General features: G+C 43.1%; 1 protein-coding gene across 1 annotated transcript in view; it reads left to right on the top strand.

Annotated features, from left to right (window-relative positions):
* The window catches only part of KCNH8 (potassium voltage-gated channel subfamily H member 8), a 580,442-nt gene that overhangs the window by 512,816 nt on the left and 43,879 nt on the right, over nt 1–23,747 (top strand).

Below are 23,747 nucleotides of genomic sequence, written 5' to 3' on the forward strand. Positions count from 1 at the left end.
TTCAGGTGGAACTTGGTGGAACTCAGTTCCACCACCTCTGGCTCAGACCTTTTGGTGCCTGCTCATCACAATCACGTGTAAACACAGAAGTCTGGTTTCTGTGTTTACGAGTGACAGCTCTGCACACTGTGTGTAACCGCCCCCCCCCCGAACTCTGCACTCCATGTGTAATGCAATCCTGGTATTTAATGTCTGTTTAAGACCCCCTACTGTTTGTGAAATCTGATCACACCAACTATATGATGTGATTTGGAGGGTGTGTATGGGGGGAGGACTTTTAGGGGGTCATGGTTGAGTTCCAGCACCTATTGTTTGAGAAAAAAGCCCTGGCAACCCACCACCTTAACTCCAAATATCACAAATAAAATTCAAGTCTTTTGTATATTAGTACATATAAAATTTGACTTTATGAGGATTAGAAAACATTTGTAACAAATGAATGACTAGTAAAGGATGTTGTAGAAATTTCTGGTTGAGACTCTATGCAGTGCCTTGAAAAGTATTCCTACCCCTTGAAATTTTCTAATTTTTTTCATGTTACAACCAAAAATGTAAATGTATTTTATTGGTATTTTTTGTGATAGACCAACACAAAGTGGCACATATTTGTCAAGTGAAATGAAAATGATGAAGGGTTTTCACAATTTTTTACAAATAATTATTTAAAAAGTATGGCATGCATTTGTATACAGCCCCCTTTACTCTGATACCCCTAACTAAAATCTAGTGGAACCTATTGCCTTCAGATGTCAACTAATGGTAAATAATAGTAATAGAATGTAATTTAATATCAGTATAAATACAGATGTTCTGTGAAGCCCCCAGAGATTTGTTAGATAACCTTAGTGAACAAACTGCACTATGAAGGCCAAGGAACACACCAGACATGTCAGGGATAAAATTGTGGAGAAGTTTAAAGCAGGGTTAGGGTATAAAAAAATGTCCCAAGTTTTAAACATCTCACTCTCAATCAGAATGTATACAATTGTGTCTCTGAACCATGATCTCAGTCTTGAAAGAGGGCTAATAAATACCTTTACACTTAAAGCATGTGCTTAGGCAGAATCAGAGGCATAACTAGTACCTTCAGGGCCCCAGAGAAAGCCATGAGGGGCTCCCTTGATGCCTCCTTCCATCTATCCCTGGGCCCTTTCCATCAGTCCTGGGGCTTTTCCCTATGGCGCTGGGACACTTCCCACTGACCCCTGGGCCCTTTTCCCCCATTATTTGGCACTTTATTATGGTCCCGCAGCAGGATCCTTTCACATGTTCTTCAGTGGGCCCCCTTCCTGCCATATTGGGGGCCCCCTATGGTGGCGGGGAGCATGCGACATGTCATCAGCACACCATAGAATGCATGCACCCATCAGCCCCATAATTAAATGCCACTGGGTCCAAATGTGCTTCCACCCGCCGCTGTCATGGAGTCAGAGACGCCAGACCACCGCTGTCAATAGCATGGACAGGACAGCAAGAGGAGGGTGGAAACACCAGGACCTGGTCACAAGTGTGACCCTGGTAGTTCCGCTACTGCCTCAGTGGGAGAATTCCCCCATCCACATTGATTATGTACACAGGGGAATTGGATCATGATTATTTTTGTTCAACCATCAATGTATAGGCTGCCTGAGTGCTAACTGGAACTGAGCAAGTTTGTGAAGCTCTTGGAAGAACAAAGAGGGAAGAGAGACAGATGGAGGAGAGAAGAGAGATAGGGACAGTTCAAAGATCGCAGTGTACTGCACTGCTCAGTGTTTACTCGCCCAAAGGGCAGAGGCTGATATCTGGTGGCTCAGAAAGTAGCAAAATGTATCTTTCCCATCCACACATCTCCGTTTTGTCAAACACAGCTGCACGTTGGAGTTAGGAGAGTGGATGGGGTTGACAGGTACAGGGGGAACCAGAGCAAGAGGAGGAGGAGGAGTAGCTGTATTCCTCTCTATTCTACCGCCCATAAGGGGATGGGGGTGTGCTCACTGTGAGAATGTCCCAGACAATCGGCTCAGCAGCAGCCACCGGTCCCCAAATTTACAGACTGATTCTACTGTCCTAGGGACAGGAGAAATCAGGCTGTTTTTTCAAACTGTCCCTACAGTAATGGACGGTTCGCAAAACTGCCTAGGCCCCCCACAATGGTGGTTGCAAGTGAAACCTTTGCGACCCTAGAAGTTCCACCACTGGGCAGAACAACAGCTAATAAGCTATAATAATACATTTATACAGTGAAAAAAAAGCCTACTTCTTCAAAATTATGTCTTTCCATGTTGCCTGCATACTTCATGTGGCCTAAAGTTTGAAATGGTTTGCTCTCCTGTCTACTGAGTAATGCAGGTGTTATGCCGCGTACACACGGTCGTTTTTTGTGATAAAAAAAAACATAATTTTTTCCCATGAAAAAAAATGACGTTTTTCAAACTTCATTTTAAAAAACGACGTTGCCCACACACCATCTTTTTTTTTTAAATGCTCTAGCAAAACGCGGTTACGTTCAGCACGTAAGGCGGCACTCTGTTCCATTCAAGCTTGCGTCATAACTTGCTTCTGAGCATGCGCAGGTTTAAAAACGACATAAAAAATTGAAGCATGCTCAAATTTTTTTTGTCGTTTTTCAGAAGACATAAAACTGCGTTTTCCCCACACACGGTCATTTTAAATGACGTTTTTAAAAATGTCGTTTTTTTTTCATCACAAAAAACGACCGTGTGTACGCGGCATAAGACAAAGAATCTCCTCCTCCGAGACACATGCAGTAAACCCAATGAATGAATGAATGAATGAAAAACTTATAAAGCGCGGCGCATGCGAACTGAATCGCTTCTGGGCGCTAGTTGTTCGTGTCTCATGTCATCAAAAGAGCAGAGTTTTGATTCGTCTTCTGAAAGTCAGGTGGTTTTCCTCCAACCGAATGCTGGTTGGTAAAGCGTTCCATAGTCTAGGACCCTGAAAAGCAAACCTTCTTTCTCCTTTGGACTTGTATTTGGTTTTTGGTACCCTGACCAGATTTTGGTCGGTGGATCGCAGAACGCGATTCGAATTGTGAGGTTCTATCTTGTCGCAAAGATATTGCGGAGCCTTCCCATGGATGCACTTATGTGTCAGGCAGAGTGCTTTAAATGCAATTCTGTCTTTTACTGGCAGCCAGTGAAGGGTTCTCAACGAAGGTGAGATTGATTCCCATTTTTTTTTCCCAGTCACAAGTCTGCCCCACACCCCACACGTGTGCCCCATACTACTTAAAGCAGATTTTGATCAGAATAGGTTGCCTTGGTAGCACTCACATTGGATATAGATTGCAATTAGCTACTATTGCAACCTGTATGAAAACATATTTTTTTCACTTCCAAAATCTGCTGAGAAGTTCCTAAGCTCTATGCCATTTCAGCTTGCTGTTTCAATGACTGTAGAATATTGAGTCACACTAATGCCGCGTACACACGATCGGTTAAACTGATGAGAATGGTCTGGAAATAATGGGGCAGATCCACAAAGCAAATGCGCCGACTTAACTCGAGATACGCAGCGTAATTGAAATTTACACGGCGCGTATATTTGCGCCTGATCCTCAAAACGAGATACGCCTTAAAATCCTGTTTTTCCGTCCTACCTAAAATAATTACACCGGCGCTTTTCTGTGCGCAAATTACGCTAGAAACGCCGCTGTTTTGATAGGCAAAGATGCAAATGAGGGAGATAGGGCGATCCACAAAATTAAGTGTGTGCGCCATAGATTACGCCCTGTGCGCTTCTGTTAGTTTCAATGTGTAAATTTACACATTATAAAAGGTGCCCTAATTTTACACATGCCGTGTAATGGTCAGCTAAAGCAACACCATTAAGGAAGAGCTGAGCACACACACTTGCTGGACTACAATCTGTATGCCAACATGCCAGGGGCATCCATGCGCATAGCTAGACTAGTGACTTCAGTGACCGAGGTTACCCCCTCTTCTGAGGGAACAGCAGTCAGGAGACGCCTCGCAGAATGCATCTTTGCACAGTAAACACACACATTAATTATGTCACAATGAGAATGCATAAATGCACACCCACTGTGGTCCCTAGCACAGACATATCACATGCACATCTAATTGGATTAGATCCAAGTACCCCCCCCCATTGGTACTTGGGAGCAGTAACGCCACGCCACGGCTCCAATTCTGTTACTGTGCATTCATACACCATTCAGGAACCTGGAATCACTTCTCCCTGGTCCTGGGGATCCCTTCTCCACCAAAACTGAGGGTGACACCCTTATTTAATCAGGAATGCCACCCCCCACATTCACACATCATTCACACACATAAACCAAATCATAAGTGCAGTATAATAAACAAAATCATAAAAAAAAAAAAAGTACCCCTGCAAATTAATGTCGGCGGCATTTGCTCCGTCTGGGCTGCCCACGGGCACGGCCACGGCTGACTGGAGAATCTTCATGGGGGGGTGTGAGCAGGGGAGGGAGTATCTTCATGGGGGGTGGGTGAGCAGGGGAGGGAGTATCTTCATGGGGGGGTGGGTGAGCAGGGGAAGGAGGAGCCTCCCCTGGTGCCTGTCCTCCTGCTGGCCTGCCCTCCAAGGCCACTGCTATCCTTGTGAGACAGACAGTGAGGGCAGCCGTATTGCCCTGGACAGCCCGGGTATTGTCCTGCACAGCCTGGGTCAGGGCAGTCACCTCCTGGGCCACGCCTGTTGTGGCGGTCTGCAGGTCACACAAACATGTGATGACCGCCAATGAGTTGGTGGCCACATCACCGAGTGACTCCTTCATTACACCCAGGCTGTGCTCCATCTGGGTCAGAGTGACTTTTATCTGACCCAGACTGCGGGTCTGCCGGGCATTGTCCTTCTGAAGACTGGCCGGCAGACGCTCCAACACCCCCCTGGTCTCCTGGGTCCCCATCCTGCCTGCCCCTGAGGCTTGTGGCCTGGGAGGAGGGGGGAGAGTGACCCTTGTGGGTTGCGGCCTGTTGGGGAAGGAGTGGGAGGGGCTACCCCTGATGGTGGCCTGACTGCTGCCAGCCTCTGGGGTAGCTTCAGGGGTAGCCTCAAGTGTAGCCTCAAGGGTATCCTCAAAGGTCATCATATCAGAGGCCAAAAGGACTTCCCGGCCAATCTGCAGATATTCTTCCTCCACCCCCTCATCCTCCTCCCCCTCATCCTCCCCCCACACCCTCCTCATGAGGGGAGGTTTGGCCACTCCCCTCCCCTGGGGACTCCTGCCCTTCTTGGGAATCCTCAGCAGCCTCTTGTCCTTGGGGTGGTGCAGCAGCCTGGCCTGATGGGCCAGCAACCTCCTGGCCATCTGTGGAGGACACAAAACAATCACAGGTTTGAGGATCCACACACTTGGCACATCTTCCCTTCCCCCACCCACACATGCTAATCACCAGATAGAAAAACCAAAAACTTACCTGGCCCCACAAGAACATCTGATTGATATCCACACAGGCCCACCACCTGCTCTGGCTGGAAACACCGGGCCACTGCCCATTCCTCCTCACTCAGACGGATGGGGCAGGGTCCCCCTCCTCCAGTGCCTGTGGTATGGGCAGTGATCTTAGCCACCTTGTTCCGGACCACGCTCTTCAGATCATTTATCTTTTTTTGTATGCCAGCGGGGGTCCTCGTCTAATCCCCCCCCCCCCGCCGCATTGATCTGATCTGTGATCTTTTTTAGAATCGCCTTCCTTTGGGCCGGGGAGGTGTTCCGGCTCTCAGGCCCATGTAAATAGCTCCCATATCGGACGATGGACCTAGCAAGGATTTGCTTCTCAACCTGATTAAAATTGAGCTTCCTGCGCTTGGGTGCCATCACAGACACCACTCAGCAACAAGAAACTCACAGGACAAACAAACAAAAATACACACACAACAAACAAACAAAAACACTCACAGAAGAAACACACAAAAAGCAAAACACACAAGCAGACAGCTACTACAAATTCAAAAACAAACACGCAAAAAACAAACACAAAATACAATCAGAAAAAAACAAACACAATATACAATAAAAAAAAAAATACACTCAGAAAAAACAAACAGAAAATACACTTAGCAGAAACAAACACCAACTACTATCTAGTACTCCTCCAAAACTTCTCTATCACACACAACTCACCAACAAACACCGACAAACATTCAGAGCAGAAGCAACTTGCTCTAGGAAGGGTAACACAGGGAAATACTTTTGCAAGGGAAGTGTGTTTGACTGGGGCTATTTATACACAGGGCGATACTCAAACTAAGTACGCTTGGCCTTTTACCTATCTCACTGATTGCGCCGAGCAAAGTTCTGCACATGCCCAGTGAGAAGCAGATTCGTGCGCGCATGCGCAGTACGGCCGGACCTTCATTTGCATGGGGTCACGGCTCATTACAATGAAGCACGCCCACTTCCTTCCCACTTGCAATAACCCTGCCTTACGCCTCGGAATTTAAGTTACGCAAGCGCAATTTTGTGCGCAAATGCGCTGTGGATACGGCAATTACTACACCAACTTAGGGCGCCGTAAGTTAAATGACATAAGTTTTGAGTAACTTAATTTGCGCCGCTGTTTGTGGATCTGGCCCAATGTGTATAAATACTTATGTGATAACTTTTACACCATGTATATATATACTAAAAACAGCGCTAATGTGCGTGATGAACAAACACAAATATAGTGACAAAAAATGAATTAATGTCCAGAAAAAACTATGCAAATTAACCCGTGAATAAATAAAGGTGAAAAAATAAAAAATGTAAAGTTCATGAGTGTTAAATAATCTTGTAATCTTCAAAGATCTTCCACCACACCAGAAGTGCTCCGTGAATCCTCCACCCATCAAAATGGTCACTCACCAGAACGATTTGCCTAGCACTCTCGTGTTTCGGCAAAAAAGCATAAAAGATTTTCCAAATCAAGTGTAGAATTTTCCAATTAAAATCATAAAACCTCCGTATTGCACCACAGTGATTGGATTGGCTCCATATGAAAATCAAAGAGAATTGCACAATAGTGTAATACCTTATCTTTCAGCTGGTGAACTGTGGCCTCGGCGGGCCTGCACACACTGCAAACAATGTTTCTCAACACCTCCACCGCACTGCACTGCAAAGGTCCCAGGTCTTGGAAAAAGACACCCACACTCTCGCTATTGTCCACTGGTTTCCAAGCGATCCGCTTCTCACCCTCCTGTCACGTCGGTTTCACAGTTTCACAATATCAAATAACAGCTGTGTAGCCACGCCCCGACATGTTTCGTCACGGATTACTTACTCATGGGATCCCGCATGATCAGAATCAAGTCGACGCATGCTTGGTCCATCGGTCCGTTCTCATCGGATGGACTGATCGTCTGTACGCGGCATTAAAGTTATGCAACTGGGAGTCCAGCAATCCTGCTCTCAAGGATCTTAATGCCATTGGAGGAACTGTTGATGTCACCCCAGCTTTGAAATTTCCCATTCTGACACCTCAATAATGCTGAGATATACTTTTATTTGCAGTGCAATGATACTGGACTTTATGCTGGTTTGCAAAAGATAAAAACAAGCAGAGTTGGAATGTATAACAATTAATTTCGAGGAAGGTTCATGTAAAATGTAATTTAAAGATAAATTATATCTGTTGCTTGGTTCTCTTTAAAGGGGTGATTTTTTTTCTTTAATTTTAATACAGAACACTTTGACAATTTTTAGTAAACCAAGCCTACATTATTTTAGCCTTTGAATACCTTTCTCTAATTCCAATAACCACAACCTGATGTTAGTGATCTTTAAATCTGATGAGTTTGAATTAAAAGGCAGTTATTAGCACCTCCCAAAGCACATCATATAACAGAACACAGGAATCACATTAACACTCATGTTAACAGTGTAACCTCATTAATTTTTCCTGCCATTCACTAAGTCAGATGTTAATTACATTTTCATCTGGGGACTTCTGAAATATTTGGCCTGAGGCGAGGCAGGCAAAGTGTCCTAAAATAATACAACACCACCCCTTTTGATTGCAGAAACCAGCAGTAAAAAAGCAGTCTAAAAGTAATAAACCTGAAGAGATGGCAGTTGTTCTCTCCTGGGATATTGTTATATGACTGATTAGCTCTAACAGTTACACAGTTGCATAAGTTCAGCAATCGGTAACAACATTGATGGTATATTGGGACAAGACTGTCAGTGAAAGAAGTTGAGAGGATAGTACTGGAGAGGCATTACATCTCCAGTTAATTATTTCAGGTTATTATATAATAATATATATTCTATATTGCCTACAGGAATAAGTGTCATCTTGGGTGACCTTGAAAGATATTGGTAGCCTCAGCATTGCTTTCTCTGTATCCTGCCTACTCATAAAATACCTTGTTTTTAATAAGTTTATGTTGTTATATTTATTCTAAAAAATCATTAACCATCAATGTTTAAAACAAAATGATTACGCCAAAAATTAAAAAAATAACTACTTCTAAAAAAATGCACTTCTAGTCTTGGCATGCCTTGAAAGTGGCAATATAACTAGAAAATGAGTAGCTGCACTGAGATTCATCAAATCTCAGTGCAGTTGAAAACTGCCGGTTCATCTTCTGCTGGGCTGCCTGTTTTGCTGCAGCGGCCTCCCGTTGTGCTGCAGCGGCCTCTGTGACTTGGCGGTTGGTTTTCCGCTGAGCTGCATTGGCCTGTAGCAGGGCCTTTAACATTTCCTCCATCTTCAGAAACTGCCTGCTGAGTCCACCACGTGTGGGAGATTAGCTTGTGGGGATCACCTTTTCTCGAAATGAAAGTCAGCGTGCAGACAGTGGGCCAGATTCACAAAGAGATACGATGGTGTATCTCCTGATACGCCGTCGTATCTCTGAGATCCGACGGTCGGATCTATGCGACTGATTCAGAAGAATCAGTTACGCATAGATCTTCCTTAGATCCGACTGGTGTAAGTGACTTACACCGTTGGATCTTAGGCTGCAATCTCCCGCTGTCTGCTAGGTGGCGTTTCGTGTTTTACTCGCGACGAATATGCAAATGAGGAGATACGCCGATTCAGAAACGAACGCCCGCCTGTCGCTTTTTTTTACGTCGTTTGCGTTCGGCTTTTTCCGGCGGATAGTTACCCCTGCTATATGAGGGGTAGCTAATGTTAAGTATAGCCGTCGTTCCCGCGCCCATTTTCAAATTTTTACGTCGTTTGCCTAAGTCGGTCGGGAATACGGATGGCCGGAATTTACGTTGCCGCCGAAAACAATGACGTCCTAGCGACGTCATTTGGAGCATGCGCACTGGGAAATATCGCCGGCGGCGCGAGCGCAGTTAAATCGGTGCGGGAACGCGCCTGACTTAAATTGTACACTCCCCCTAGCTGCGGAATTTGAATTCCGCCGGGGGGAGTTACGATCCGCCGGCGCAAGTTTGGAGGTAAGTGCTTTGTGAATACTGCACTAGCCTCGCAAAAGTGCGCCGGCGGATTGTAAATCACATAGATTACGCGGATCTAAAGATCCGCTAATCTATGTGAATCTAGCCCAGTTTCTTTAAAATCTGGCGGGTTGCCAGCTTTATTTAGAAGTGGTTTTCAAAGTCATAAAAAATAAACAAAAACAGTAAAGTAAGTCCTTGCCATCTGGCGCTAAACTAAACAGTAGACTGCTCTCTATACAGTACAAAGCTGGTCCCTGTCACCCACAAAACATGAGGTACCGGTAAATCAAACCTTCTATTTCAATCCAAACAAACATTGCTCCTCTCTCTCAGATTCCTTTCTGAGTCTCAGGCCAGAGCTCTGCTGTGCTCTTCCTGGTCATTTAAAGTCCACCTGAGCATGAACTCAAGTGGACCATAACACCTGAAACCAAGCCTGCTACAGAGGCTCTTTCTGAGCAGTACTATTAATTGAAGCAGTCTTTCAGACCTCTGGATTGTTCAACAGCTACTTTTTGTGAAAGATATGCGGTCCAACTCACCTACTGTATGTACTTAGAAATGTGAAAACAAAGTAAAAAAAATAAAAATATTTATTATATATGCAGCATGGCTAATGAATGGTATTAAATAGTGATATTTGGTGAGAAAATATATAAATTAACAAACACAGTTAAAATAACTGTTATTAACTTATTTGTGCCTTAAAGGGATTGTAAAGGTTTGTTTTTTATTTTCTAAATAGATTTCTTTAAGCTAGTGCATTGTTGGTTCACTTACCTTTTCCTTCGATTTCCCTTTTAAATGTTTTTTTCTGTGTCTGAATTCCTCACTTCCTGTTTCTCCTCAGTTAGCTTGCCCCAATCATCTAAGCTGTTCTGGCTGGGGGTTAGTTAGCCAGAACAGCTTACTGAGGAGGAGCAGGAAGTGAGAAATTTAGATAAAGAAAACAAATAAAAAAAACATTTAGAAGGGAAATCGAAGGAAAAGGTAAGTGAACCAACAATGCACTAGCTTAAAGGAACCTATTTAGAAAATAAAAAACAAACCTTTACAACCCCTTTAATACTAACGTTACATCAAATAAAATGTTTAAAAACAAATATAATCTCTTTTTCTACACTGCCCAGTAATGATTTAGGTCTGTATTTACAATAAATCACTCATGGGACAGTACCTAGAGCAGCACTAAATCTTGCAATAGTTTTTTCTTATTTTGATTTCCTCTTATGACCACCTCTGGATATTTGTGGTTTAAATCAACAAAAGAACTGTAGGGCCGCGTACACACGGTCGGTCCAAACCGATGAAAACGTCCTGAAGTCCAGTTTCATCGGTCCAAACCGACCATGTGTACAGCCCATCGGTCTGTTGTCCTTCGGACAAAAATTAGAGAACTTGCTTTAAAATCGAACCGATGGACAGCTGACCATCGGTCAAAACCAATGGTCAGTACACAAAAGCATTGGTTCAAAACCCGCGCATGCTCAGAATCAAGTCGACGCATGCTTGGAAGCATTGAACTTCGTTTTTTTCAGCACGTCGTGTGTTTTATGTCACCGCGTTATGACCCGATCGTTTTTTGATCTGATGGTGTGTACGCACATCAGACCATCAGTCTGCTTCATCGGTGAACCGATGAAACTGAACTTCAGTCCGTTTTCATCGGTTTGGACTGATCGTGTGTACAGGACCTTACACTCTCCTCTGGAATTTGAATGTCTGGAATATAAAAGGCACTTGACTAACCAAGTTAACTAGAGGCAGTTGGATTGATTTTTGGCTATTCAGGATGCATGATTTCTCAGTAGCTTGACTGGATGAATGATGTGAACAAAGTTTCTGCTTCAGTGATGAACCAATGAAAATGGTCCGTCGGACCATTCTCATCGGATGGATCGACCGTGTGTACGCGGCCTAAGAGTAGTGAGATATAGGGGTGTTGAGAGGATTCAGATAATGTTTTTTGTTGAAGAACCATGAAACCATCTCTATGTACTATCTTTTTTTTGGTCTACACAGTATTCTAGCAGTTTTTTTTTTTTAAATAATCACATGAGAACCAAAACAACAAATACGTTGGAACATATAGATACAATTAATGTATCTAATTTATCTAATTTCTTAAAATGACAAAACCATGTTCATAACAACCTATTACATTAAATTGTTAGCAAAATATTGCATTGATACACCTAAAACCAATTTAACTCCTATACAGCGCTTTATATACATATATTTGATATGTCATATCATTACACAGGGTTCTGTTTAAAAAGCAATGGTAATGCCCTACCACAATAATACTGCTCCTTTAAAAAAAAGAGCTTTGCATGTTATTAGAGCTCAAAGGCACAATTCTTAAATGTGCGTGGTGGCTTTAGAACTCTGAAGCAGGTAGCGCGCTATTAAAGAATTTGGAAGTTTTAATAAAAATGCCTGGAGGGCAGCCTAATCACATGACCTGTGAAAATCACATAGCCAGCTTTCCTCCATTCTTAAAGTACCTTTTGCTGTGTTAAGCTGAGAGAATTCCATAGGATACCACAGGCCCCATAGTGCAGCTTGCATTTTATGAATGAGCTGCAAAATGCAATTGTACTGAGTATGACAAAGAGTGGATGGTAATGAACTCCATAAATGTCTAAATATTTGATCACATTTATGTATACAATATGTGAAAAGCATACAATAATTGGAAAAGGAAAAGGCTATCAGTTTCTTCATTGTGTTTCTCAAATAAAATAGTAAGCTTTTTCAGGAAGCTGTGGAACCAACTAGTCATTCAATTACTCTCGAAAAAGTAATATGTTATTAAGTTAAGTGATTGGGTATACTCCATATACACTTTTTTTGTTACATAATATTTACTAGACATGAGGCATAAACATACAACTGAATTGCCTTCGAAAAAAAATCACATGATATAATGGGCAGAGCTTGTAAAAAAGGGATGTAATCATTCAAAAATGCCTAATGCCGCGTACACGCGACCGGATTTTCCGTCGGAAAAACCTTAGATGGTCTTTCCGATGGAATTCCGCTCAAGCTTGTCTTGCATACACACGGTCACCCAAAATTTCTCGGAACTTTCGCCCGTCAAGAACGCAATGACGTACAACACTACAACGCGCCAAGATTGGTATAAGGAAGGGAAATGGGATAGGGGAATCTGCGCTAGGTGAAAGCAATAATAAAGCAATTAAGGGCGGGTCCCGGGAGGGACGTCCTGCAGCTGAACACAAATGTTTAGATACAAAAAAAAAACGACGAGCCAAGAAAATGAAGTTCAATGCTTCCGAGAATGCGTCAAATTGTTTCTGAGCATGCGTCTGAATTTTTTGCATCGGAATTGCTACAGATGACTGGATTTTCCGATAGGAATTTTTTCCATCAGAAAATTGGAGAACCAGCTTTCAATCTTTTGCTGGCAGAAATTCCGACAGCAAAAGTCTGATGGAGCATACACACGGTCGGAATTTCCGTTCAAAAGCTCACATCGGATTTTTGCTGGCAGAATTTCCGATCGTGTGTACGGGGCCTTAGGTAGCATAATGTTTACAGCATACATCAGATCCCAGCTTTCTGACAGTTATAGATTCAAATCTAACAAGTTCCTTTTAATTTTACTTTCATTAACATAATAAAAAAACATAGGGAGTTAAACTCATTCAACATTTTGAGCATAATTCGCTATTAAATACAGTCTTTTTAGTCATAATAGGGATATGAAAGGCTCTTGCATCTAATATTAGTGTCATTTTATCTATTCTGCCCTTTTATTTCTCATGTCTTGACACACAGGAAATAGAGAACCTGACCTGGATCCTCTGCCTCGGGCACTCACAAGTACCAGCCTAAAATGATTGACAACTTTCACAAATAAAAGGCAAAGCAAGAATGTCAGCTAAACTAAAATAGACTCAGCAAGGGGGACTCATTTGTCTCTTTATAAAATACATGTATCACAGTCAAGCAGTGTAGCTCCATTTCACATGTATGTTTTATGTGAGCTTCATCCATCTATGCAGTATTGCAGATAATAATAAGAAATTGTCACTAAAAATGAATGTGTGTTTAAATTATATCTAGTTATACTTAACATGCACACATAATATAACTGTATGTATAACGATACATAACTTGCCTGTGCTCACACTTAAATAAGGTTATAGTGACATATAAGCAAATTTCATTGTACAGGCCGTGGTACATTATTTATGTGCCTCAGGCTCAAAAATAATTACATTGTCAGCAAATCATGGAGTACATTCAGGCTTGTAAAGGGATTTGCTCAGTTGTCCGTGTCTGAAGACCCCAGTATATCGAAAGATGACAGTACCTGCAATCATTAATATACCAATCATTTAAAAAATGTTTTACTGCAAACTATTTTTTTTACGATACTGCTAATGATAATTAAAATAACAAAACAACAGTAAGGTAAAAAGTATAAATGAGATAAATTACCCTTCTGTGAGCTTTATGGACTGTAAGGAACTATTATGCCCTGTACACACAATCGGAATTTCCAAAGGGGTAAAAGCCGATGGAATTTTAAGTCGGAATTCCGTTTAAGCTGTCTTGCATACACACTGAGGCCCGGATTCAAGTAGAAGCGTGCATCTTTGTGCGGGCGTAACGTATACTATTTACGTTACGCCTCCGCAACTTTGACAGGCAAGTGCCGTATTCTCAAACCAAATTTGCGGCGTAGCGTAAATAGGCCGGCGTAAGCCTGCCTAATTCAAATGTGGAAGATGTGGGCGTGTGTTATGTAAATTTTATGTGACCCCACGTAAATGACGCTTTTTACGAACGGTGCATGGGCCGTCCGTGAAAGTATCCCAGTGCGCATGCTCCAAATTAACCCGCAAGAAGCCAATGCTTTCGACGTGAAAGTAAATTACACACAGCCCTATTCGCGAACGACTTACGCAAACGACGTAAAACGTGAAAAATTTGGCGCTGTTCCGACGTCCATACTTAACATTGGTACGCCTCATCTACGCCTCATATAGCAGGGGTAACTTTATGCCGGGAAAAGCCTAACGTAAATGGCGTATCTGTACTGCGTCGGCCGGGCGTACGTTTGTGAATTGGCGTATCTAGCTGATTTACATATTTCTAGGTGTAAATCAGCGTACACACCCCTAACGGCCAGCGTAAATATGCAATTAAGATACGACGGCATAAGAGACTTACGCTGGTCGTATCTTAGTGAAATTTTGGCGTATCTGATTTTTTGAATCAAGCGCCAAGATACGATGGCTGGAGATACGCCGGCGTAACTCGTGCGAGAATCCGGGCCTGTCAGACCAAATTCCGAACATCCAAAACACAGTGACGTATAACACTACGGCGAGCCGAGAAAAATGAAGTTCAATGCTTCCGAGCATGCATCGATTTGATTCTGATCATGCGTGTTTTTTTCTCCGTCGGAGTTCCACACAGACGATTGGAATTTCCATTGGAAAAAATAAAACATGTTCTATTTCTAAACTCCGAAAAAATATGCAATTACATAACCCCAGGATGAAATCTGATTTAAGGATATGTTGTTCTTTATAATAAACTAAGATTTCAAGAAAATCTCTGCAGGACATAAGTGAATCATGTGTTCACTTAGTGAACATACATCCTTTGAGCAGACTCTTAAACCTCATACACACGATCGGATTTTCCGACACCAATTGTGTGATAGCAGGGTTTTTGTCGGATAATCTGACTATTTGTACGCTCCATCAGACAATTGTTGTCGGAATATCCAACAACAAGAGTGGGATAGCATGCTCTCAAATTTTCCGACAACAAATCTGTGCTGTCGGATTATCTGATCGTGTGTACACAAGCTTGTCAGATTAAAATACAAAGTACAAACACGCATGCTCCGAACCAATGCTAACCATGAGGCCTTGTACTCACGACCAAACATGTCTGCTGAAACTGGTCCGCGGACCAGTTTCAGCGGACATGTTCGTTCGTGTGTAGGCAGTAACGTACAGAATTCCAGCAAACAATCGTCGGCCAGACCGTTTTCCAACGAACAACTGTTTCCTGGTCTTGCTTTAAAACAGTCTGCTGGAATCGTGTCCGTCAGACATGTTCGGTCGTCTGTACACAAAAGCAGCGTACAAAAACCCCGCGCATGCTCAGTCCAAATGAGGAGACGGGAGCGCTCGTTCAGGTAAAACTCGCGTTTCTTTGGGATATGGCACATTCGTCATTAGAAACCTTTTATTCTAGCAAGAGAACAATGTCTTAAAAAGGCGCACTAAACCACATTTTAAAGCCTCGTTTGATTAATTCTTCTCTTGCTAGAATAACCCCGTTCTCTTGCTGATGCAATTTCAATAGAGTTGTCCCATACTGAAATGTCACATTTCTTGCTTGTGATGTAATCCTTTAATAATGTTTTCTATGCCAGACGTGTGTTTTGGTTGGTGGTCCTCCATAATTTAGAGTATTCATTTTTGTAAAGGAATGTGCATTTTTTTAATTTCTTTTTTTGTTTCTAGTTATGTCACCATTTAAACTATTTTTTTTTTACATGTATTTTTAATTTTTTTTTTTTTTTTTTGGTGTTTCATTAGAGAATATTAAACCATGTTGGCACACCAAATGTCCCCCCCCCCCCCAAGGAGTGTGTCCTTTGTAAATTACCCATTGTATATTTATTAAAGGTTTGCTGCCTAATAATCCCCACAGTATATCAAACAATAGACATGTTTTCAAATGAAAGCAAAAGGCCTTTTATTCTGGCAAATGTCATCACAAAAAAATAAAAAGAACGGCAGCACTAGAATAGATAGCAAACTATATGCAAACTTGCATTTCCAACATGGTGAAGGATAAACTTCCAAGCCTCAGGAGCCAAACACAAAAATATTAAGCAGCAGCACACAAACAAAGGAACCCAAACTGTGGTAGTACAAACAAGATGTCCTTTATGTGGAAGGAAATGGAAGGCAGAAAATCAACGTTTCCTCCTCTTTCCAGCCTTCCCTCCAGGCAGCCTTCCAGCGGATCGAACACGGGGTCTTGCAGGTGGGGTTGATGTGGCAGCAGGAGGATGGTGTTCCGCAAGCCGGGCCGGGTCACATAGCCCAGTGTCTGGGGTCAGCAGGCCCCTCTGCATCCACCAAAGTACCTGGTTCATCAGGGCCTTTGCCAGTCTTCTCTGGTCCTCCTCCCCTTCATTTAAATCATGGGCCAATGAGGCACTGAAGGCCTCTGTGGGGTTGAGGGGGGCCCTCATGATGGCGCTTGCCTCCTGGATCATGCGGAGGCTTGCCTCCTCCACAGGCCTCAACTGCCTCCTTCGGCCTGATGGCCTCACCTGGGGGGGAGAAGACTGGCTGGTGGTGGTTCTCCTGGCCGGGTGGACCTGCTGCAGGCCACTGGGCCCAGCCTCCTCCTGGCTGCCACTGACCCCGGCCTCCTCCTGGCTGCCACTGACCCCGGCCTCCTCCTGGCTGCCACTGACCCCGGCCTCCTCCTGGCTGCCACTGACCCCGGCCTCCTCCTGGCTGACAGACACCTGAGGATCTGCCACCTCCTGGCTGATCTCTTCTTCCTGTGTGTAAAAAAAAGGAATTTTTTTACAATTTCGCTAAATAAAACCACACTCATTTTCATGTTTTTCGTTCAGTATTTTCTGTTCATTATTACTTGAATACACTCTACTTCTGACCCCTGCAGTTGTCATCCCTGACACCTATTTGTCTGTACACCTTTTTGTTTGTTTTTTTCCAGCTTGGTTTTTTTTTTTCAATATCTAATCATTAATCCACCAAGAATTATTTAGGCCATAAATATAGAGGAAACTACTATACCTCCTCATCGAAGGGTGGCAGATCTGCATCTCTGTCAGCCAGGCCCTCTTCCTCCGACTCTGCAGGGCTGTGGTCATCTGGGGAATGTCCGCTGGAAGGTAGCATGGAGGAAAGGTTGGAAGAAAGACTGGACATCGTTTTCCTGCCTTCCATTTCGTCCCGCAAAAAAGCCATCTGTTTATAATACCACAGTTTGGGTTCCTTTGCTTGTCTTGCTGCTGCTCCCGATTTTTTGATTTTATTAGCTTTGTATGCTCTCCTGTATGTGCTTCTGAGGTTGGCAAGTTTATCCTTCACCATGTTGGCAGTGCATCCTGGCACCCAAGTTTGCATATAATTTGCTAGCTCTTCTAGTGCTGCCGCTCGTACCTCTTTATTGCAATATAACGAGTGTTTTGAATTCCACAGGATGGGCGTGTCCTGGTATTTTTGAAGTAAGGCCTCTATAGATTCCTTGCTTTGTAGGAGGTCCATTGCAATTTTTGAAAAATTATATTTCTTTTTGAGTCTAGATTACAAAAACATAAACCACAGAAAAATAAATATTCAAAAGGATCAGCGTTGACCTTGATCTAATATGTGTCTTCAAATTTATTACCTATATCTAATTCCAAACACAGTCTCTCTTGTTTAAACAATGATTGGCAGCTCGGCCGCATTGCTTGTACCAAACATTGATTTGCTAGATGCAGAGCCATTGTTCACATTGCAGTAAATATTTTAAATATATTAAATTAAACAATGCTTACAAATGTCAGTTTTCATCTAGGCACTCTTTCATGTGTAAATCTCATACCCCTGACAATGGATGACATAAAAGACACTTCCTAATGACCTCTGTACAACCAACACTTGAACAATACTTTGCCTGATCTGAATACACCATTCAAAAACTTGTCAATGAGGTACAGCATTGTTCACATCTCTATTTTGTGAGGTGTCCAAAAGCATTTGGATACCAAAATAACATTGTGGTACCCCATAGACAGAATAGCTTAAAAAGGGTGCAACCAACAGCCCAAACCCCCATCCCATGTGTCTACATTTTCAAGGCCTCTGCTGATCACATTTTTAAATTCCTTACCTTCCTGTCTCTCGCTCCTCGTTTCTCACGCTCGCCTAATTACCGCGTAAGATGCGTAATCACGGCGTAAACCTTTTTAACACTCCGCGTATTTATGAAACCCCGCCCTCGTCACCTTTGCGAGGCCCCTAATCAATGATTTTAGGAAATATGGCGTTAACTGTGTATGTTCTGGATGCGCTCGAAGATTCTCCGCGTAACGGACGTAAACACGTTGTTTGCATTCTCTACACTCCGCGTATGTATTAAACGCCGCCCTCTTCTCCGCCCATGGCGTAAGAATTCATCTTTTCCACGCCCATAATCTCTGTGGGAAAGGAAAGATGGCGATGTCACACGAGCGGGCACGATGCTCTCATGCCACAAGTGAAGGGACAGAGGCAGGGACGTCCCGATCAAGGAAAAGAAGATATAAAGCCACTAATATGCGGTTCCAGGAAATGGTGGAGTTAGTTTACATCATGCGAAAAAAGGACTATGATGGTGAATTAGGGCCATACAAGACCCCTAACCGCCGAAAGGCACATATTATGGACAAGGTGGCGAGGAGAATGCAGAGGATGTTTGGGATCACCAGGTCCAAGGAACAGCTGAGGAAACGATGGTCAGACTTAAAATTGAGGGAGCCACATCAGATGAAGAAAATACTTAAAATTCTGCGTAAAAGTAAGTAAATATATATTGGGTTTGGGGGGGGGGGGGGGGTGATTGTCTGCAATAATGTGTTGCCATGTATATTTCACCATCTGCCTCCTTGGCCTGCTTGTAATTTTAAAGACATGTTGTTATTTATTTTTTAGAACATAAATAACTACATATTTACAAACAGTGTTCTTAGTAAACAACGTAACATCACATAGTTTATCAGAAAGGCTCGGTTATTCCAGGAACAACACACCTGGACATGGCTCACTGGCCAAAAACTTTGTTTGTAAACATTGTGTAAAAGCTAGTTCTATAAAAAAAAAGAAGGAGAATGGGAAAGGCAAACAGGATTCATTCTAAAAACAGTGGTAATAAAGCAGATGTTTTCACATCTGCAATGCAGAGCACCTGTGTCTCCCCAAATCAAAAATGGGTTTTGGTAGGGTATCCCAGAAATACAGTTTAGGGGGGACATCCATGTGTGTCACTTTGCTAAAAAGGGGCAGGATCAGAGCTTGCCATATAGAAGTAATTGCAAAATGTAGGTTTGGTGAAAGATAAAAGTAACTAAATGAAAGCATCTTCTAAGCAATGTGTGCGATTTATGCTCTCCAATATCTGTGTGCTGATGAGTCTACATTTTTTTTGGTTTATTTCAGGGGAAAGAAGTCGCCAGCATTTGGAGGAGGCAGAGAGGGCCAGACAAGGCCAAAATCTGCCATCTCAACATGTGGAGGAGGAGGAGGATGTGGAAGGAGAAGAGGATGTGGAAGGAGAGGAGGATGTGGAAGGAGAGGAGGATGTGGAAGGAGAGGAGGATGTGGAAGGAGAGGAGGAAGGAAGAAAGGAGGAAGGAAGAGAGGAGGAAGAAGTAATTTTGGACTTAGAAGTCATAGCAGATGAAGGGCAAGTGGCGGAAGAACAATTTGGCGAATTGAAAGAAGGTGGATTGATGGATGAAGGAGGAGTCCAAGATGATGGGGAAGTGGTGGAAGAAGGAGGAGTGATTGAAGATGATGGGGAGGTGGTGGAAGAAGGAGGAGTGATAGAAGATGTCGAAGAGGTGGAAAGGAGAAGCCCATCAGGTCAGTGTCACCCTAGCTTGATTCCAAAAAACATATGTAGATAGGCCTCATTGAAAAATAATATTGTAAATGCCATTTTTTTTTTGTTGGTTTAGGGGAGGAGGATGGTGTGCCAAGATTTTCACGTGCAAGTGCTGCTATAATTATTCAGCAGGTAATGGAGTGCAGCACTGAAATGCACAATATGCGTGAAAGGATGTTTCTCATGGAACAGAATGTAACAAATGTCCTTTTGGAATGCAGCACGGAAATGGACAATATGCGGCAAAGAATGATGGTAATCGAAGCAAATTTTAAGAACATTATTGACATGATGGGCCGTGTCAAAGACTGAAACACCCCCCGCCCATCCCCCGCCCCCACAAACATTTTAACAGTTTGAATAATGAATACGCCAAAATTTGAAGATACACACACAGTGTGCCAACATGTGCTATCTGCCATCACAGAATATCTAATGTCTGTGCTTTGTGGGTCCAACCCCCTCCTCCATCCTCAAGTAGTTGAGAGGAAGGGTTTGCTCCCACAAAACACAGACATTGATCACCCATGATGTCAGATAGCACATGTGGCCATTTGTCTGTTGAACCAATGACATTTGGCGAGTTTGCACTGAATGTGTGTATCTTCCAATTTTGGCGTGTTCCAGTGTGAAAGCACACCATGACTGACTGCTGTTGTGAGTTTTTATATTTTTTGAATTTGATTTTGTTACTTTTTGACCATGTTGAACATTTTGGGATACTATAAAGTTTAGACCATAAAGAATAAACAACGCCAAAAATTATTTTCAATATATATATAGAATTATAAATCTCTCTAATCACTGAATTTAGTGAAGTAGAGATTTGACTCCAAATTCTCACCCAAAAATTTTGTTTTAGAAAAACACACCAAAAACAAGAAAAATGGTTACAAAATTATTGTTTTTTGTGCCTAAAAAATATGGCCAAAAATAAATTTAAGGCGGTAAACACCCCACCAAATATAATCTATATATATATATATATATGTAAACAATAAATCTAACTATATTTGAGGAAAAAAAAAGTGAACTTGTTAATAAATGTATAATCTGCATAATATTTTTGGTTGAATTACCTGAAAAAAAAAAAATTTTTTTAAAAAATTTTGAAGACTCCTAAGTACAAAAGCAGGGAGTAATGAAAAAAATCAAAAAATTTTTTTGGGGTCATGAACAAGCAAAAATAAAAAAAAATTGACCTCAACATTTACAAATGGAGTTGCTTCTTATTTCTAGACTCAATACCCTGTTTGTAGATGAGTGAATACTGTGCAAAATGTGGTTAGTTACTAAAAGTGGAGAAATCAATTATGCATTACAATTGAAGAAGTTAGTTAGAGAACCAGGAAGACAGAAAAAGAGAAAAAGCATTAATGACAAACAACTGTATAAAGTCCAATGGTCTAATTATTTATTATTTTTTAGAATATTCCTTTCTTTGGGGGCCGAATTAGAAAGAAATATGATCTGGCATAGCAATGGCCCCCCGACCCATGAAGTACTCAACATATTTGTCGCGTACCTCACGAGCTGATTGGGGGGCCAAGCCAGCGCGACCAGTGTCCAGCCCGGGAAGGGGATCTGAGGGTAGTCTTGCCTCAGAACCGATGTCGGGTAGGTACGTCTGGGAGTGCCTGCGTAAAAAGTTGTGCAAAATGCAGCAGGCAAATACAACGGTGTCCAATTTATATTCCGCCAGATGTATCGATGTCCTGAACAGGCGGAACCGGTTGGTGAGTATCCCAAAGGCATTCTCGACTACCCTCCGAGCCCTGGCCAACCGAAAATTAAACACACTCCTCTCTGAGGTGAGGGTCCTCTGGGGAAAAGGCCGCATGAGGTGAGGACCAAGCCCGAAAGCCTCGTCCGCTAGGAACACAAACGGAAGTCCTTCCACATTATCTTCATCTGGTGGCAATGCCAGACCACCAGCTTGGAGACGATCATAGAAATCAGTCCGTGCGAACACTCCCCCATCAGACATCCGGCCATTCTTCCCCACGTCCACATATAGAAACTCATACTGTGCCGACACCACCGCCATCAACACAATACTATGATAACCCTTGTAATTATAATAGTAGGACCCCGAGCGGGGTGGGGGCACAATGCGGACGTGTTTCCCATCTATTGCTCCACCGCAGTTTGGAAAATCACACCGCTGGGCAAATTGGGAAGCCACAGACTGCCATTCCTGTGGTGTGGAGGGTAGCTGTGGGGACAAACAAAATTAGAGATTTAGTACTTTGTAACAAATACATCCTACAAGCATCCTTGTGACAGTTCACAGTATTAAAATTGCATTAGAAAAATGTGCATGGAGAATTTGGAAAATGAAATATATAGGGCCACTTCATTAAGAGACTCCACAGCCCTCTGATGGGGACAATAAAAGTTTGAAGGGGGGGGGGGGGGGAAAAACCCCAAAAAGTCCTGTTTGAAAAAATGGCAAGGTGGGTTTGTCCCTAGGATAGCATGCTGGACAGGTTAATATTGGGTAAGGGACAAATATGCAGGTAGGCCAAGAATAAAACATGTAAAGCTGATATCAACATGCATAGGGAGAAAAGCTAACGTTAGTTAAACACACAGCATATCTGGGAAAATAAAAATAAAGTTAGTTGGCCACATTATTAGAGCCAGGAAACTTACCTTAATATACTCCTCATGCATAACTTTGATGATGGCAGCACACGTGTCCGGTATGATGACCCCAAGCGCCTGCGGAGAGATGCCTGTCGAGAACTTGAGGTCCTGCAGGCTCCTCCCAGTCGCCAGGTACCGCAACGTGGCAATAAGCCTCTGCTCGGCCGTGATGGCTTGGCGCATCACAGTGTCCTGCCTCGTGATATAGGGGGACAGAAGATCCAGCAGACGGTTGAATACGGGGTCCGTCATGCGGAGAAAATTCCTAAAGTCATTAGGATTATTCTCCTGGAGTTCCCTAAGCAGAGGCATATGTGAGAACTGGTCACGCTGGCGCAACCAATTCTTGGTCCAGAAACGCCTCCGCCCCCTGTTTCTGGCCAAAGTACTGGACAAATGAACATATCCAGCAGCCATCCCATAAACAGCACCAACTCGCGAAAATTGACGCTGCTGCTCCATCATGGCTTCAAACCGGCCGGCTGGTCAGTCAAGAACACACTGAAACAGAAAGCACTCGCAAATCCAGCACTACCTGCGACAAACGCGCGACAAACAGATACGAGCGCACAGGATGCAACTGCTAAAGCAGAAACAACCTGCTTGCCTATAGCCGAATGACAACTACGTTACCGCAAGCACACGCACTGAACCCGTGAATACACGCTGTCAAAGCCTGGAGACCGAGAAGCGCGAATCAGCTCTAACCAAACCTTCACTAACACGAGCAAACACGTAACTAGCAAAAGAGGAACAGAGGGCGGCGCCATTAACTTTGGTCTTCCCCTTTATAGTGACGTCGTACGTAGTTTACGTGCACGCGTTCCGGTACGACGGGAATTTGGTCCGCTGGTGTGTACACGCCAGCGGAACAAAACACAAATCAGCCTTGTACGCCGGAAACTGTCGGGCAGACAGTTTCCAGCGCACAGATCCGGTCGTGAGTACAAGGCCTGAGAGAACATGAAGAAGTTGCCCAAAAGGGTGGCGCTAAATAGCTGAAAAAATATGTAGCTTTGTGTATGTTGGCTGA

The sequence above is a fragment of the Rana temporaria genome, chromosome 5, assembly GCF_905171775.1.
Source record: "Rana temporaria chromosome 5, aRanTem1.1, whole genome shotgun sequence".
In the NCBI taxonomy this organism is placed as follows: Eukaryota; Metazoa; Chordata; class Amphibia; order Anura; family Ranidae; genus Rana; species Rana temporaria.